This window comes from Triturus cristatus, chromosome 1_1 (assembly GCF_964204655.1).
Source record: "Triturus cristatus chromosome 1_1, aTriCri1.1, whole genome shotgun sequence".
Lineage (NCBI taxonomy): Eukaryota > Metazoa > Chordata > Amphibia > Caudata > Salamandridae > Triturus > Triturus cristatus.
In genome coordinates, this window is record NC_140579.1 from 10,714,467 (window position 1) to 10,732,539 (window position 18,073).

The following is an 18,073-nucleotide window of genomic DNA, read 5'->3' on the forward strand; positions in this document are numbered from 1 at the left end:
TGTCCTGACATGCACACAGATCTTTTCCAAGCAGGCCAGTGCACCCCTGTTTGCAAACACAGAACTACACTATGGGAGTTTACCCTTCAGAGTGTCTTCCTCTCTTTCCAGACCCCTTGCAGCAGAACATGAAAGGCTGGAGGGGCCCCACCAGCTGCACTCGTCTCCGGCGAGGCGGGCCCAGGAGAGAGCAGTTTCAGGTCTCTTTTAAGAGTGTTTTTTTTTCACTCTCCATTTTATGGGTTTCTATGCCCGTCCCTTTATTTTCCATCTACCTACCTGGTCAGGGATTTACAGGAAAGTGAAACCTTCAGAACCGAGGAGGCGTGAGCGGCTGGTCCAGGGCTCAGGGTCACGCGCAAGGCGTGGCTTGGCACCGGGTGCTTAAGGAGTGCTTGGTATTGTGAAACGGAACCTTTTTTGTTGTTCCAGTTTCCATTAACATCTTCACTGGCCAGCTAAGGTGGAGAGCGCGCTCTCCGGTCTCTGCAGCCCCCGTCGAAGCCACAGGCATCCGACAGGTAGAGACTTTCTCTATTGTCGACGAAGTAGGTGCGTTCAGCGCACTGTGGCTTTTTAATGTGTTACTGGCAGAGACAGGGCAGCGAGCGAAGGAGGGGGAAGGGCGAGGCCTCATCGGATAGAACTGGTGTCACCACACCCGGCACAGACACCGCCAGACACCTGGGTGAGTGAAAAGCGTCTGCTGACGACTGGCTGCATTAGCAGCATATCCTGGGTGACAGCAGAAAAGGGACCTGCCTGCTTCCCGATACTAAAGGCAAGTGGATCGGGGGTTCACAAGGGTGGCCTTTCACCCTAAATGCAATTCATGTGGTCGCAGCACCCCACAAGGACTGGCTGCCCTGGGGGGTCTGCTGCTGTGGGTGAAATGTGCCCGCGTCACATCTGCTCTCTGGGCACACGCAGAGGCAGGTGTGTGCACATGTACACATATGATCACACGAGAGCACCTGTGGTGCATTTCTACCTGCGACAGTTATTGCTGGTTTAGTTCTGTACATGCAGAGTTCATAGGTCTTTACAAGTAGACGTATCTCAGCACATGGGAGAGTCACACCCTATGCATGTGTGCCCACCCCAAGCATGACAACGACCATGTCCCTCTTGCAAACCCCATGAAGTCCACTCCACTGGTGGGAGCGCGCTGGCCAGACTCAAACTTTCCTCAGTGACATGTGCGGGGTCACAGAGGAACATTGGGCCCTTGTATTCAGGCAGGTAAAGGTGTGTACCATGAATGGTCCTATGGGTGTGCATTCGTGTAGGGCGACCCTATGCACAAAGCAGTGATGCATTCCTATACATTCGTTGTTTATTTAAATCTATGTATTCACCTTGATTGCCGTTGCAAGTAGCAGCAAGTGTTTGAGGCAACACACGAACATGTAAACAATAATGTATGTATTTATAAAAATAGTATTTACATATCATAAACAATGTGGCGATCATGGGTGAAAGAACAAGCACATGTCACAGGTAAGACCTTCTGGCTTTGCCAATGCTTACTTTATAGGCTGTTCTATCAGGTGGATGCAGTGGTGCCGTAGCATGCTTCGAAGGAGTTGGCCACGAACAGGGACATGCAGAGAAGTAAAGTGGGCGTTGTGGACTCTGGAAATATCAAGGGGATGAGGGAGTTAGGTTTGCGGGGGTGAGAGACAGGCACTCAGAGCTGTGCACTTTGAGATTAAGTAGGGATCATTTAAGGGTTGATAAATGAAGCTGTAACATCTCTGCAATCTGTCCTAGCCAACATTGTATAAGACTGAGCCCACCTTTTCTCTTAAAATGACATTACTTCTGTTTATTCCTGAGAGATGAAACTGTCTGAAATACATCTCAGCTGTCTCGGGTGTGTGCATGTCTGATCTCTGTGATGTGAGAGATAGCTCAGCTGCCTGGGCCCTGAGCCTGTCAGATGTTTGAGCTTGGACCTGAGTGATCCTCATAATCTGAGGGATTGGAGATCTCTAACCTCTGCTGATTTAAGACTTATAATGTCTGTAAATTACATTTATGTTGCACAGCTGTCCCACAATGTATACAAATCCTACAGGTTCAGGCCTTAGACAGCCTAGTTAACCCTGGGATAACACACATCATACAGGGTTAAGTATTCAGGTAGCAGAAATGTCACTCAAAATTCTGGGCTCGATTCCCAAAGGCAAAGTGAGACAAAAGTCCCTTATTGAAGAAAATAGCAAAAAAAGTTGTTAAACCGGTCCACCTAGCCATAAAACCAGCCCATAACTGCCAAATTGGCCCGCACACCGACCTATCAGACCGGGCAATCGGGGCACTGGCTGATTGCCCTGTTGGCCAGTCTGACCCTTTCCATGTTATATTAGGTTCACATCCACATAGCCTCTTCGTGCCGTAGAATCAATTTATGCAACAGAGGGACAGATGGAAGAAGCCTTTTTGCTTTCACAAATGGTCCAATTTGCAGAATCAGGCCGTTTGCATCTGCAAAAAGGCATTTTGGTGTGTAAGAAATGTTATGTTATGTTATGTTATGTTAAGCCTTTTTATAAAGCGCACAGCTGCCCCAGCAAAGGGGCGTCCCGGCGCTAACCACAAGAATCCAGAGGAGGAAGGAGGAAATCAAGCCACAGGGAAGAGGGAAGTCTTGATAGCTTTGCGAAATGAGGTCAAACAGTCCAGAGTGCAGATTGACAAAGGCAGGGAGTTCCAAAGCTTAGGTGCCAAGAAACGAAAGGATTTGCCACCAGCTCTGGATCTCTTAACTCTGGGGACAAAAGCCAGCATCAATTCGGAGGAGCGCAACGTGCGCCTAGGGATGTAGGGGGTGATAAGGCCAGACAGGATCTCGGGAGCAGAGAATTTGAGAATTTTGAAGGTGAGACAGAGGGATTTATATTCAATTCTTTTGGAGACTGGAAGCCAATGAAGGCGTTGGATAGCCCCTCTTCCGGAGCATGATCTAGAAAGGCCAAGAATGGCGCGAGCTGCGGAGTTTTGAGTGCGCTGGAGACGGTTAAGCTGCGCTTTATTGGCCCCTAGCAGCAAAGAGTTGGCATAGTCCAGTCTTGAAAGAATGGTTGCTTGGACTATAAGTTGACGAGTAGCTGAATCAAAGAAGCGGAGGGCAGGTCTTAAAGTGCGTAGAAGCCCAAAGCAAGTGCCAGCTATTTTTTTGGTGTGTTCCTGGAAGCTTAAGGTCGAGTCGAACAAAAAGCCGAGGTTCTTCACCACCAATTTGGGGGGGGGGGGAGCGGTCCCAGGGATGGAGGCCACCAATGGGAGTTCCAGAGCTCCCTGTTTTTGCCTACCAGAAGGACCTCTGATTTGCTAGCATTGAGCTGGAGACAGTTCTCCGTCAGCCAGCCCGCGATAGCTTCAAGGCCTTGTTGGAAATGAGCGGCATCTTGAGCAAGATCGTCTGAGAGAGCTACCGTGAGCTGGGTGTCGTCTGCATACGAAACCATAGAGAGTCCATGGTGGCGTGCGACAGCGGCCAGGGGCTGAACATAAAGATTAAACAGAGCCGGGCTGAGTGCTGAACCTTGGGGGACCCCCTGCGCAATAGGTTTAATAGAGGAGGTAAAAGGAGGGGCAGAAACCTGAAAGGATCTGTCGGTCAAGAAAGAACGGAACCATTCAAGAACAGCGTCTTTTATCCCGGCTTCTTTAAGCCGGCGCAGGAGAATCCGATGGGAAACCGTATCAAATGCAGCACTTAGGTCCAATAATATGAGTGCTGCTGTTTGGCCCCTGTCAAGGATAGAGCGTAAATTTTCGCTCACAGCTAAAAGAGCGGTTTCAGTGCTATAGCCCGCGCGAAAACCGTTTTGGGATTGATCTAAAATCTTATTTTTGTTTATGTGCTCAGCAAGAACTTTGTTGACATGGGCCTCTGTAACTTTTGCCGCCCATGGTAGAAGGGAGATTGGCCGAAAATTCTCAGGCTTGGAAGAGTCAAGGAGCGGTTTTTTTAACAGGGGGAGTACCTTGGCCTGTTTCCAGGCCAAAGGGACCAAAGCCCTGCTGAAAGAGGAGTTAATAGTAGAGAGTAGAGGCGGAAGGAGGACCGAGAGACAGTCTCGGTATAGAGTGGGTCTCATGGGGTCCAGAGGGGACCCTGATTTAACTTTAGAGCTGAGAGTCAGGAACTCCACTTGCGAGATGGGAGGAATACATTCCAGGGGAGAGTAGTGAGTAGAAATAGGAAGGTGTTCTTGCTTTGTGAAATGATTAGGGAAGGATTTATAAATGTCTACAACCTTTTGAACGAAGTAGGAGGCCAATTCTTCGCATTGTTTACCAGAAGTAATATGCGGCGTAAGTGGATCCTTCCTTTTTTTCAAGTCGTTAAGGATTTTAAAAATGCATTTAGTGGGGTTATTGCTGGAGGCAATTTGGTTCGTGAAGAAGGCCGTGCGGGCGTGGTGTATGGCTTTGTGATAGCTTTTTAAAGTAGCCTGATATTGTTTCTTCATTAACGGGCAATAGTCCTCGCGCCATGCTCGTTCACTGTGTTTGCAGATGCTGCGCATTGCGGCAAGAGAGTCTGTATACCAAGGGTTGGGGCAGACGCCGCGTCCCTTAGACCACTTTAAAGGGATAAGGGAGTCAAGTGCAGCGTAGATCCAGTCACAAATTTCCTTGTAGGCTTGTTCTGGGTCAAGGGTATCTAGGATAGGAAGACTAGAAGACAGGAGGGCCAGCAGGTCCTCCTGTTTGAGTTTGTGCCAACACCGTTTAAACATGGCCCTAGGCGTGGTTCTGGAGGGGGTCTCTCCCAGAGGAAGGAGAATAGTGATAAGGTAATGGTCGGACCAGCAGACCGGGCTAGGGGGGATGACCTGGAGAGAGGGGATATTGGAAAAGACCGGATCTAAAAGATGTCCAGCCAGATGCGTGGGTTCCAACACCAGCTGTTTAAGTTGGCAGGCTTCCAAGTCCGCAAGCAGAGAGCTGACACTTGGATCGAGGTGATGGTCAAAATGGATGTTAAGGTCGCCAATAAGAGTGAAGTTAGCTGTTCTAGAGGCTAGAGCATGAATAGCTTCCATAAAGGCTATCTTAAACTCAGAAGAAGGGCCGGGAGGGCGATATACCAAGAGGCCAGAGAGGGTAAAATAGGCATTGGGAGAGATAGAAAAGCGTGCACATTCAGAGCCAACAATGTCTTCGCGAGTGAAAGTACAGAGAAGGGAAGACTCATAAATGACCGCCAGACCACCGCCTCTGGTATCTCTGTTAATGGTGTGGATGTTAAAACCTGGAGGAAGAGCAAGCCCCGGTTCGACCACCGTATCGGTCGTAAGCCATGTCTCCGTAATAAAAAAGACATCAGGAGATTCGGTTTCAACAAGATCGTATATTTCGTTGTGGTGTTTCACTAGTGAGCGCGTGTTGAGGTGGAGAATTTTAAAAGGGAGTTTGGTAGGGGTAAGAATGACGGGTGAGGGTGGGGGGTAGGAATTAAACCTGCAGCTGTTACAGCAGAAAGGTCCCTCAGCAGCAATACAGTGAACTACACTGCACTGGGGTAGGTTGTATCTGACAGCAAGCAGGAAGTCCCTAGTATACCCCAACGTACCTGACACACAACCAGCAGCGTGGCTGGCAGCTGGCGGCGTACTGGCGCGGACGGGCGCAGACGGGCTTGCCTTAGGCGCGCCTTCGGCGCGCCATCGGCGCGCCCGCTGCGCTCGCCCGCTGCGCGCCCGAGTCAGCGTCTGCTTAAGTGCTGACATGGGATGCAAACACTAGAGCGGCCCAGGAGTACCTCCAAGATGGCGTCCCCCCAGCCACCACACGTGAAGCCGGTGTGCCGTACTGGAGGCGTTCCAGGTGCTGATGCCCCCCAAAAGCGACAGGTAGGCAAAGAAAGCGTTGCGTTAGCAATCTGATTTAACAACAAAATTTACAGCAGGTAAAATCCCCAACTATAAAATACACGTTAAAAGCAGATTCTAAAAAAGGTGAAATGCGCGTTAAAAACAGATTCTAAGAAGGTAAAATGCGAGGATAGCAGCTATTTATGATGCAGTAACAGTTACAGAATCACGATTTGGGTTTGTAACAGTATACCAAATTATTTGGGCTTGTGTAGGGTATTTCTTCCTAATACCAATCAGAATGATATGTATTGATAATTTGGTACTGAAATCCAATTGCAAAAACATGCCTGCTTTTTCAACGACACACATATAGTGCTCTGTCACGCACAAATAAGAAGAGGTCCCCATGGGATCCTACTCTTAAAATGTTTGAGGTATAATTGTCATTATTTTACAATAACATCACATTTTCATTTAAGGTACACAGGTTGCATTTAAAAAATGCTGTATTTAAAAGCAACTACAGACGTGGTGGTCTGCTGACCACAGCAGGCCACCATCCCTCCGATGACTGCGATTCTTAGTGGGTCGGTATTAGCGTCCGACTTTAATAATATTCATGAGGTATGTCAAATTGCGACCCAGTCCAAATAGTTTTTTGCGAACCAACCAGATAGAATATAGGTCTGTTCACAAAAACAGAATAGATTTAGCAAACATCCGTGCTCAATTTGTGACTAAATTTACCAAATCCATTCTTAGTTCACCTGGCCCTTAGACATTAAACAACCCAGTGAGGGAAGAGGAGATAAGTTAAAAACTAAATAAAATTATTGATTTAAAATTCAGCTTTTTATAATTTTTCTAAACACCATCAGACAGGTTTTGAGATGCATAAGCAAAGTTTTCAGATTTTGAGTGCAGCAACCAAGAATGCTCTTTCAGTATAAGTATGGAGCCGAAATTTGGAAATTTGTTCAGGAAAATGGTCTGCAGGTTTCCGTTTTCTGGTATGTCTGTACCCCAAGCATTTAAAGATCAGCAAGGCTGGGGTGTTTTGGTAAATAGCTTTGTGTTTAATAATCCTACTATTGAATATTCCTGTATTAAATGGTTTCTTAGCACTAGCGTGTTATGGTCACGCCTGGAATACCCAACTTCAGAACGGCAGCTGTATTCTGTGCTAGCTGAAGACATTGGAGCCAAAGTACAGCTGTCTGGCATCCAAGTCTCTAAGACCATTGCAACATAAGGGATAACCTTTCCGTCTGAGATTTGAACTGCTGTCATATATTTGTTGATAACCCTGTTTTCAATTAGTTTGGTCTGTAAAATATGTGTAATCTGAGTGGTTGCTCTGCTGCCTGTGAACAGGAAATCTATGTTGCATACGGATTGCTTTTCTGTCTTCGCATGATTGTTAGACTTGGCTTTTTTAGCGGGTTTATCCGCAGGCTTTTTGCTTTTTGGCCCCCTGTTTTGGACCCTGTTTTGGTTGGTTTTATGACTCTGGGCACTTTACCACTGCTAATCAGTGCTTGTGTTTGTGGATTGGTGATTCCATGATTGACATATTTGATTTACTTGTAAGGCCCTTGTACAGTGCACTGTGTGTGCCCATTGCCTGTAAATCAAATGCTGCTAGTGGGCCTGCAGCACTGATTGTGCCACCCACATGAACAGTCTGTAAATGTAACTCCTACCACTGCAGTGTCTGTGGACAGTTTAGTACTGCCATGTCGACCTGGCAAGTGCACCCACTTGCCAGGCCCTAACCTTCCCTTTTCTTACATGTAAAACACCCATAAGGAAGGCCCAAGGTAGCCCCATGGGCAGGGTGCAGTGTATGTGAAAAGTAGGGCATGTACTGAGGTCTGTGACATGTCCTGATAGTGAAATACAGTGCATTTTGTTTTTCACTATTGAAAGGCTATCTGTCCCATAGGATAGAATGGGAGTTTATTTATAACCTCTTATAAATATAACTTCCCATTGGGACAAGATGGAAAGATAGAGTTTAGTATGCCTGAACTCAGAATATACAAATGCATCTTTTAGTAAAGATGATTTTCATATTGTGAATTTGAAAATACCACTCTTAGAAAGTGGGTCTTTTCTTGCTTAGCCATCCTGTGCCTCTGCTGGTTTGTGGATTGCATGTCTCGCCTTGGAGTGACAGGGGCTGGGAATGTGCATTCTGCTCAGTCAGCCACTTGGTGGGTGAGGTGTGTCCTGCCTTTCCAGGGTGAGTCAGTGCTGGGCAGAATAGACCTGGGATGCATTTAGATTAGGGGGAGGAGATTTCTTTCACACCTGAATGGGCTTGGTCTGCCTGGGACAATGCTGTCTTTACCTCCTGCTGGGCAGTTGCACTAGAGAGGACAGACTTGTTTTGGCCGTGAAGAGAGCTTCTCTGCCACCAGAGAACAAAGAAATTTGTGCTATAAAACGTGAGGCCCAGACCCCAGACTTTGGGATCACTTTTAGACTGCAAGAGGAACCTCTGCCAAGGAGAAGAGCTGGAAGAAGCTGGAGGAGGAGTACTGTCCCTTTGCTGGTGCTGTCTAAGGTTGGCCTGCAGTAGCTGTTTCTGCCAAGAAGAGGAACTCTGTGTGTATCCTTCTTGACAAAGTATCGCCAAGGGTTTGAGGTAGAGCTTGCCCCCTGTTCCATAAGTCTCAGAAATTGCAAAGACTTCACAATCCTTCTGGGCAACGTCTCTGGAACCGCTGTTTTCAGTCGCCACAGAGGAAAATTTGAGCAGCCAACTCTGTCACCAAGTCAATCGGTGGTTCCGTGTCCTGAAGGCACAGTAGAGGGCACTACTGCACCGCATCCTTAGTCTCACCGACACCGCTGGGCGACCGTCATCAAGCCGTTGTTTGGGCCGCGTCCTGTGGGCACTGCCCTCCGCACCACCTCACTTCACTCGACCCAGACGTCACCGACACCGTCGCTGCCCGAACCGAACATTGACCGGCTCCGTCGCCTGCACCGTGACCTGCCAGCACCGCATCGAGTGCCGCCTCATTCCGCATCATAAGCCTTGGCCTCACCGATGCCGTTGGACAGCCTTCGCCAAGCCGCTGCCTGCACCGCACCTTCAGGGGCACAGCACGCTGCACCGCTTCCCCTTCGCATCGCAACTGCGACAGTTGCCCCAACTGACTGGTACCAAGGGGTTCAGCCACAATGAGAAAGGTACTGTCTACGAGTCTGTCAACACTTTAGCTGGCCTGTACTGACGCGGTCTGCTGGAACTGTTAGATTTTGTTGTTTTCAGCATCGTAGTAGCTCTAGACAGAGCTACAGACTCGGAAGAACTGTGTTTTTCAGCTATTCTTGCAAATTGAAGGTTATCTTGCAAAGTAACTATTGTTACAGTATTGTATGTTGGATTTATTGTTGTATTTGGTCTTGTTGGTTTAGATAAAGTTTTGCTTGTTTTTCTAAAATGGTGTGGTGTCCATTTGTAGTATTTTCACTGTGTTACTGTATGCATGCACAAATGCTTTACACACTGCCTCTGAGATAAGCCTGTCTGCTCGTGCCAAGCTACCAAGCGGTAGAGCAGGGGTTATTTTAGAAGTGTACCCCTCTTACCCTGACTAGGAAGTACGGTCCCTACTTTGCCAACTACAGACCCCCACTTCTAACAATGATCCTTTAAAAAAACGTATATCCCGAAGAATATCTCTGGAGGCTTGACTCACAAAAATTGTTAAGAGCTATGCAATAGTCTGGTTTTATTTCGGGCGGGTGCCAGCCTCCTATAAACTGATAGATAGCACTGCTGCTTGTGCCTTCAGCCTATCAAAAGATCTGTCAAAAGTTAGCAATTTCTCTGTTGTCCGAGGCCAGAGAGTCCAAGAACCCGGACACAGGCCTGATGTGTGAAACATGAGCTAATCAGATGAGTATAATCTCAGATACCTGCTGTGTGAAACAAGTCAATCAGATCAGGGTAAATATAAATGTAAATGTAGTGCATTTATATAGCGCTCCGCACACCCCCGAAAGGGTCTCTCAGGCGCTGTGCACATACCGCTGTGGAACCCTTCCTGGCCTTTTCCCTGTGAAGTGCCCACTCCTGGGCACCCCAAGGTGAAGCCAGGCATCCTAGCGCTGTTGGGGCGGTTGTGGAGATTAAGCAAGCTATTGCCCGGAGTTGCAGAGTGTGACCCATGATTAGAATAGGCACCGAGGCGAGAATTATCGGGCCCAGGGAAATTGAGCCCAAGACCCGCCGAGGCGGGAATTGAACCCTGGTCCGGGCCAGACCTCTGCATCAGGGTCTGCCGTTCTAACCATCGAGCCACACTTCTCTCAAGTGACCCCGATATTGGTCACTTGAGAGCTGTGCTCTTCTGAAGTCTGAGCCTCCGACATCCTAAAATAGTTCCACATTTCGCTGAGTGATTGCAGTTAGCCTACAATCTTTACAAATGCACACTGGCTTTGTTGTCTTTGCCGGGGGGTGTGTAATTGTGATCCTTTCTACCCGGGTATACCACTCTGCTCTTCTCATAATTAGTCCCTTACTGATATCTGGGGGTGACGCTGTTGACAGTAATGCTGCTACTACAAGATATCAGGAGTTTTCGTGTGGTGCCCATGCGCTTTAGGGAAGTGATGATTTGTTAGACAAAAGGATGAAGGGTTTCGGAGAATTAGTAGTACGTTTGGTGATGCATTAAGTAGCACAGGTGTTTTTTCATAGTGGTAATATTTGCAGCTTCAGAGCTCTTCCCAAATATATTAGGGGCATATTATCAAGAAACAGCGTTAAAATTATAGCCGCTTTAGCGGCAGAAAACTGCCGCTAAAGCGGCGATAATGGGCTTGATAATATGCCGCAGAGAAGTCCCATAGAAGCCCATGTTCTGGTGCGAACTTGGGCTTCTAATGGAATTCTCGGCGGCATATTATCAAGCCCATTATCGGTTTCTAAAGCGGCGATATTTTTAACGCCGGACCTTGATAATATGCCCCATATTAATTTGCTTTACAATAATCCTTGAGTTTCAAGATAATTAGTAATCAACGCTCATCCACATACAAACCAAACCAAAAGCTATTAGTAGAGACAAAAGATTCATTGAGAGCAAAACCGGAGCTCTAAGACCAAATGCGACCCAAGAAAGCGCAACTTTGTTCCAAAGACCACATGCAAACCAAGTACAAAGTGCGGAGCGTCCACACACTGAGTGTGGGTAAAAAGAAATACGTACATGTACAAGCTATGCTTGAAAGGAAGTCAGCAAGGGTTGAAGCAGCCCCTGTTCTCTGTCCTGGGCGGGTTTTCACAGACTCCTAAAGCCTCACCTGTGCTCAAACAATGGGCCAGGAAGTGCTTTGTGACTTACTGTACCCACAGGACTGCATTCATCTCACTCACGGAGTGCCACCCACTCATCAGAGGCTTTTTATTGTGGCTTTCCTTTACTTTAAAGCAAAGTTGAAGTGTTCAATGGTCAGAGCTTGGAAACATAGTCAGCACCCAGATATAAGGTTTTTATATGCAAAGCACTTTTACTATCATAAATCATCAGAACAATCCGACAAGATCAAAAAGTTGGATTTTGCAAGTTTTAATGCTGTCATAGAGTGGAACTTAGCCAGATACTGGGACCCTCCCGGGTAGCCATGCGCTCTATAAATGTATTTTCATTCATTCATTCATTCCTACTGGAGCAACTCTTACTCCCAACCTGTTTTTCTCAGCAGCCACAATGAATTATCCTCACTGTTTGCCCATGTCATGCATGGATACATATGTAGCGGTGCCCGCACATATAGGAGTCTATTTACTAAGATTTGACACTGTGTGTGAGTCACAAAAGTGACGCAAATGACACAAAATAATTTTTCAATCAATCAAAAGAACTTTAGTAAATTGCTGTGGCTGGCCCACATGAGGAATCTTTCTGCTAGGCTTGGGAGGCCAGAACTGTGGTTATCGCCAGAGCTCTCTTGTGCCTTGACATCTAGGCTGGATATCGTAAATCAATACAGGCAATCCAACCTTTTGTCCCTACAAGAAAGTGCCAAAGAGGGCAAGTTGATGATGGAGTTTTTACAAATCAAAGAGGTATACACAAAAGAATCCTTTTTGGATGTAATCTACCCTCCTCTGGCTAGAAAACTGTATTTACAGTTTAGATTTGGGAATCTACCATTGTCAGTGCAGCTCCAGCCCCTGAGAATTCGAGTGTGTGTCCTGTATGTAAATCAACGGCCGAGACTGAAACCCATGTTCTGTTTTTCTGCCCTGCATATGTTTTGCCCCGTAAATGCTGGATTATACAAATATGCAAAAACCTTGGGTTTGTCCATTGTCAAGAGGCCCACAGAGTGCTTAAATATGATACGGATCCTCCAATTGTATTTGCCGTTTCGCGTTTTTTAAATGCAATGTGGCACATAAGGAGAGGGTTTTTAAAGTAATTACAGGGAGGAGCACATGACCAAAATCACTATAAGTAACTCTCTCTGTGTTTTTAAATTAAGTTTTAACAACTTTTCTAAAACTTGGCATATGTGCTTTAAAGTTTGCTTTTATAAATTTTAAATTCTTGTGTAGATGTCAGCTCCTATATGAACGTAAGGGTTGCAAATATTGATCAGTCTGTGTAAATACTTGTGGTCTTTTATTTTATGTACTTTTATGGCTCGAGCGGCTGAAATAGAGTTCTTTTGAAAATCATTTTTACCTATTTACTTTCCTACTCTAAACTAATTTAGGGCTTGAAAGGAATGGAGAGCAGCGCTATGCTGCTTTGCATTAAGTAGCGTCAAGGGGGCGTACCATGGGTGGTGCATGGGCGTTCAACCACCCAAGCTTTCTGACGCTGATCCCTATTTACTTAAAAAAGTAGATAGGGTTTAGAATCAGAAAATAGCACCTATTTCAATTAGGCGCCATTAAGGAGAAATGCTTTCATTCCTCCTTCCTTTTCTGACTTTGCATGTGTCCTGCACTGTACAGCACACTTGCAAAGTGGAAAACAGTTTAAAGTAAGTTTGAGCATAGTATTTTGTACTGGAAGTCTACCCTTCCAGTGCAAAACCTATGCTAGACTCAATCAGACAGCCTTGCACTAAGGTGCATCGGTATGTGTGTGGCACACAGCAGCTGACATCAGCCCCAGCGTGAGGGAGAGGAGAGAGCCATAGTTCTGTAAATATGACACTCTCCTGCTCTATTCATCTCGTGCAATGCAGCACCGCTTTCTTGCCGCTGCGCTGTGTTGCATGAGATTTGAGTAAATATGTCCATATAGTGTGTTATGCAATGCAATCTACAGCTGGCACACTGCTCCCCACGGCAAAACACAGCGACGTTTCTTCCCAGCTGCGCCGAGCTGCACTTGAAGCATCCAATGGTGTGCCCCGCTGACAGCCTGCGACAGAAGCCCAAGTGGCCACTCCCCACACTTGAAGCATCCAATGGTGGCCCCGCTGGGAGCCTGCGACAGAAGCCCAAGTGGCCACTCCCCACACTTGAAGCATCCAATGGTGGCCCCGTTGGGAGCCTGCAACAGAAGTCCAAGTGGCCACTCCCCACACTTGAAGCATCCAATGGTGGCCCCGCTGGGAGCCTGCGACAGAAGTCCAAGTGGCCACTCCCCACACTTGAAGCATCCAATGGTGGCCCCACTGGGAGCCTGCGACAGAAGCCCAAGTGGCCACTCCCCACACTTGAAGCATCCAATGGTGGCCCCACTGGGAGCTTGCGACAGAAGCCCAAGTGGCCACTCCCCACACTTGAAGCATCCAATGGTGGCCCCGCTGGGAGCCTGCGACAGAAGCCCAAGTGGCCACTTCCCACACTTGAAGCATCCAATGGTGGCCCCGTTGGGAGCCTGCAACAGAAGTCCAAGTGGCCACTCCCCACACTTGAAGCATCCAATGGTGGCCCCGCTGGGAGCCTGCGACAGAAGTCCAAGTGGCCACTCCCCACACTTGAAGCATCCAATGGTGGCCCCACTGGGAGCCTGCGACAGAAGCCCAAGTGGCCACTCCCCACACTTGAAGCATCCAATGGTGGCCCCACTGGGAGCTTGCGACAGAAGCCCAAGTGGCCACTCCCCACACTTGAAGCATCCAATGGTGGCCCCGTTGGGAGCCTGCGACAGAAGTCCAAGTGGCCACTCCCCACACTTGAAGCATCCAATGGTGGCCCCGTTGGGAGCCTGCGACAGAAGTCCAAGTGGCCACTCCCCACACTTGAAGCATCCAATGGTGGCCCCACTGGAAGCCTGCGACAGGAGCCCAAGTGGCCACTCCCCACACTTGAAGCATCCAATGGTGGCCCCGTTGGGAGCCTGCGACAGAAGTCCAAGTGGCCACTCCCCACACTTGAAGCATCCAATGGTGGCCCCGCTGGGAGCCTGCGACAGAAGCCCAAGTGGCCGCTCCCCACACTTGAAGCATCCAATGGTGGCCCCGCTGGGAGCCTGCGACAGAAGCCCAAGTGGCCACTCCCCACACTTGAAGCATCCAATGGTGGCCCCGCTGGGAGCTTGCGACAGAAGCCCAAGTGGCCACTCCCCACACTTGAAGCATCCAATGGTGGCCCCGTTGGGAGCCTGCGACAGAAGTCCAAGTGGCTACACCCCACACTTGAAGCATCCAATGGTGGCCCCGTTGGGAGCCTACGACAGAAGTCCAAGTGGCCACTCCCCACACTTGAAGCATCCAATGGTGGCCCCACTGGGAGCCTGCGACAGAAGCCCAAGTGGCCACTCCCCACACTTGAAGCATCTAATGGTGGCCCCACTGGGAGCCTGCGACAGAAGCCCAAGTGGCCACTCCCCACACTTGAAGCATCCAATGGTGGCCCCGCTGGGAGCCTGCGACAGAAGTCCAAGTGGCCACTCCCCACACTTGGAGCATCCAATGGTGGCCCCGCTGGGAGCTTGCGACAGAAGCCCAAGTGGCCACTCCCCACACTTGAAGCATCCAATGGTGGCCCCGTTGGGAGCCTGCGACAGAAGTCCAAGTGGCTACACCCCACACTTGAAGCATCCAATGGTGGCCCCGTTGGGAGCCTACGACAGAAGTCCAAGTGGCCACTCCCCACACTTGAAGCATCCAATGGTGGCCCCACTGGGAGCCTGCGACAGAAGCCCAAGTGGCCACTCCCCACACTTGAAGCATCCAATGGTGGCCCCGCTGGGAGCCTGCGACAGAAGCCCAAGTGGCCACTCCCCACATTTGGCTGTGGATTCAGAAACAGAGTTGCAATGTGTTTGTCACAACACAGGGTTTCATTAGATAAAAATAAGGAGTTTTCATTTGTTCAGCTCTGTATATATATAAGGTATGTAGTCCCATGTGTGTATGTGTAAGTATGTATGTAAGTCAATGTATGCTGCGCATGTCTATAGTTATTTAAATCATTTTGTTTTATTTCACAACACTTTTAAGACAACTTATATTGCACACAATACAAGTTAAATTGTTTTGTGCCTCTTAACAATAATTGATTGTCACTCCTCAACTCAAACGGCCCTTGATGAATGAGAAACCTGCTTGCAACCTGCGCAGGTTCAAACCTATGCCATTCAGGTCATATGCAACTGCTGGCGCAGGGCGCATAACCCAGCGTTTGTGTAAGGAATATGGGTGCATATCTACAAGGCGGCGATATAAAATTATCGCTGCTTTTGCGGTCGTTTTCAGCCGAAAAGCGGCGAACATTTTATGGCTATATTAGCAAGGTCATGCTATCGCATGACCTTAGCGCCTGAATTCCTAACGCCCATCTTTGCATCTCTAATGAGATGCAAAGTGGGCGTTCCTCCCAAGGATAACGGGAGAAATGTCGCTAAGCGACATTTCTCCTATTATCAAGCCTGACGGAAAGCAGCATAGCGACAAGAAAAGTAGCGATAACCTCTGTTATCGCTACTTTCCTTATGCCTGCTTTGAAACTGACTTAGCCATGATACCCTATGTAAGGTGGATATCATGGCTAAGTATGTCAGGCCCTATTAGCAAGCTATTGCCAAACTTCGTGGGATTATCGCTGGGTTTCTAGCGATAATTTCACGTTTGGCAGTTAGCGCTAGGATTTTTATCGCTTTTGAGATAAGCGTTGCTAATAGCACGCTATCTCAGCGATATAAATCCACGGTAGCCGGCGATAATTATCCTAGCGCTAAGTGCGCTTAGCGAAAATTATCGCTGGTTGTTGCTGATATGCCCCAAAGCTTGTGACCTGCAGGTTTCTCGAAGTTCTCTCTAAAAAACTTGCTAACCCACTGAACTGTTTTATTAGTACACAGTCTGTGACCTCCAGGCGCTATGCAGCTGGCACAGTTTCCCTCTGAGCTCTTTTATGGTGACCTGAAATGATGATCAAATATCTCTTCCACACGTGCATTAACAACCTGAACCACCTTACCCTAAACTTGCTGGCTACAGCTAGCAATCAGGTGCCTTAACTCACAGCCTGCCTTCAAATGCTGTGTGTCATCCATACAGTGAGCCCGAACAATGTTACTGTGAACTGGGCCTTTGGTGTTAATTCCCTTGGGGGCGAAATGTATAGAAATTAAGCCCATGTATATTGGCGGCCATGGACTCCTTGTTTTTGACCCTGTTCCTCAAGGCTCCACTCCAGCTCTGCCATGTCTGGCCCCTCCCCAGGGCACGCATGATGGCATCTGTGTCCATACACAACCCTGTCAAGTTCAAAAGAGAAACCAATTAAACACAATAAGCAAACCGCAACCGGCCTCAAAGTGTAACTACTGAAGCATTCTCTGAGGTGATAACAGAGAAGAAAGAAACACAAAGGGAATATTATAACCTAATCACTGGGTTCTTCTGTGCCAAAGCAGTGTTTGCTCTCCTTGTGGTATAATCTGAGTGGCATGCTGAGCAAACAGAGGGTTCACCTTGTAGCTGCTCCAATATTGAGACTTCATCGAGTCAACAACCTGCAGTGACATTGGCGGATACACCCATCACCCCCTTTGACACCAGAGTCTCAATTTGATAACTCCACACACTATTGAATATTTGTTTTTTGCCCAGTAGTTTATCTTTCCTTCCTTTTCAGTGGGAACCCACTCATTTTAACTAATAAAACCCACACAAGTTGCCCCTTCTTGCCCAACCCAATACATAGGGTTCATTCTGCTCAGAATTCCTCCGAGATATCTGCCTACCATTCTCTCCAAGGTTAGCTTATGAATTTTGCTTTGGAATAGGACTTAAGAAAGCCCTGACACTGTTAGACTGCTCCCCAGGTGGAGTCATGGGGATGGGCTTTGCTTGAGAACCATTGATGAAAATATTGTTTTAGGACTCAGGCCAGGTTCTCAGCACCATTAGTAATGTCTCTCTCATCAAATGAACGTTCCTTTGTCCCCACCTCGATCTTGGCCCCACACAGCTCCCGACAACACACATGTGACATGGATGGGGCTGTGCGCTTCATGATACAAGGAGAGAAGGGTGTTCCTCTTCATGTGCATTCTGGTCACATTGTGTCCCTTTTTGGGTCACCACATGGATGGCCATCACCAGCGGCTGCGCTCATGTTGGATGAACCATCACAGACCCTCAAGTGGAGAAGAACCCCCAATCCCTCCTCATATGGACGTCCCCGGGCGGACTGGGATCCAGGAGCAGCTCTGGCACAAAGCCCTGCTCCCTTCATCTCCTCTAGCAATGTCTCTCCTCCCACGAATCCACTCACTCCCCCTCTTCTCTCCCCCTGCTCCCTTCATCTCCTCCAGCAATGTCTCTCCTCCCACGAATCCACTCACTCTCCCTCTTCTCTCTCCCTGCTCCCTTCATCTCTAGCAATGTCTCTCCTCCCACGAATCCACTCACTCTCCCTCTTCTCTGCTCCCTCTTCTCTCTCCCTGCTCCCTTCATCTCCTCCAGCATTGTCTCTCCTCCCATGAATCCACTCACGCTCCCTCTTCTCTGCTGCCTCTTCTCTCTCCCTGCTCCCTTCATCTCCTCTAGCAATGTCTCTCCTCCCACGAATCCACTCACTCTCCCTCTTCTCTGCTGCATCTTCTCTCTCTGCTCCCTTCATCTCCTCTAGGAATGTCTCTCCTCCCACGAATCCACTCACTCTCTCTCTTCTCTGCTCCCTCTTCTCTCTCCCTGCTCCCTTCATCTCCTCCAGCATTGTCTCTCCTCCCATGAATCCACTCACGCTCCCTCTTCTCTGCTGCATCTTCTCTCTCTGCTCTCTTCATCTCCTCTAGGAA

The 18,073-nt window shown here is 48.2% G+C and overlaps 1 protein-coding gene across 6 annotated transcripts in view; it reads left to right on the top strand.

The window, feature by feature from the left end:
• The first annotated feature begins 301 nt into the window (after positions 1–301).
• Positions 302–18,073, top strand: part of LOC146869118 (polymeric immunoglobulin receptor-like) — a 261,239-nt gene continuing 243,467 nt past the window's right edge. Inside the window, exon 1 of one of the 6 annotated variants that reach the window (XM_085613995.1) lies at positions 302–521. The gene's annotated coding sequence lies outside the window, so the exon portion shown is untranslated. Of the gene's footprint in view, positions 782–18,073 lie in introns of all 6 variants that reach the window. The other 5 variants (XM_085614084.1, XM_085614708.1, XM_085614332.1 and 2 more) reach the window with 5 other exon arrangements.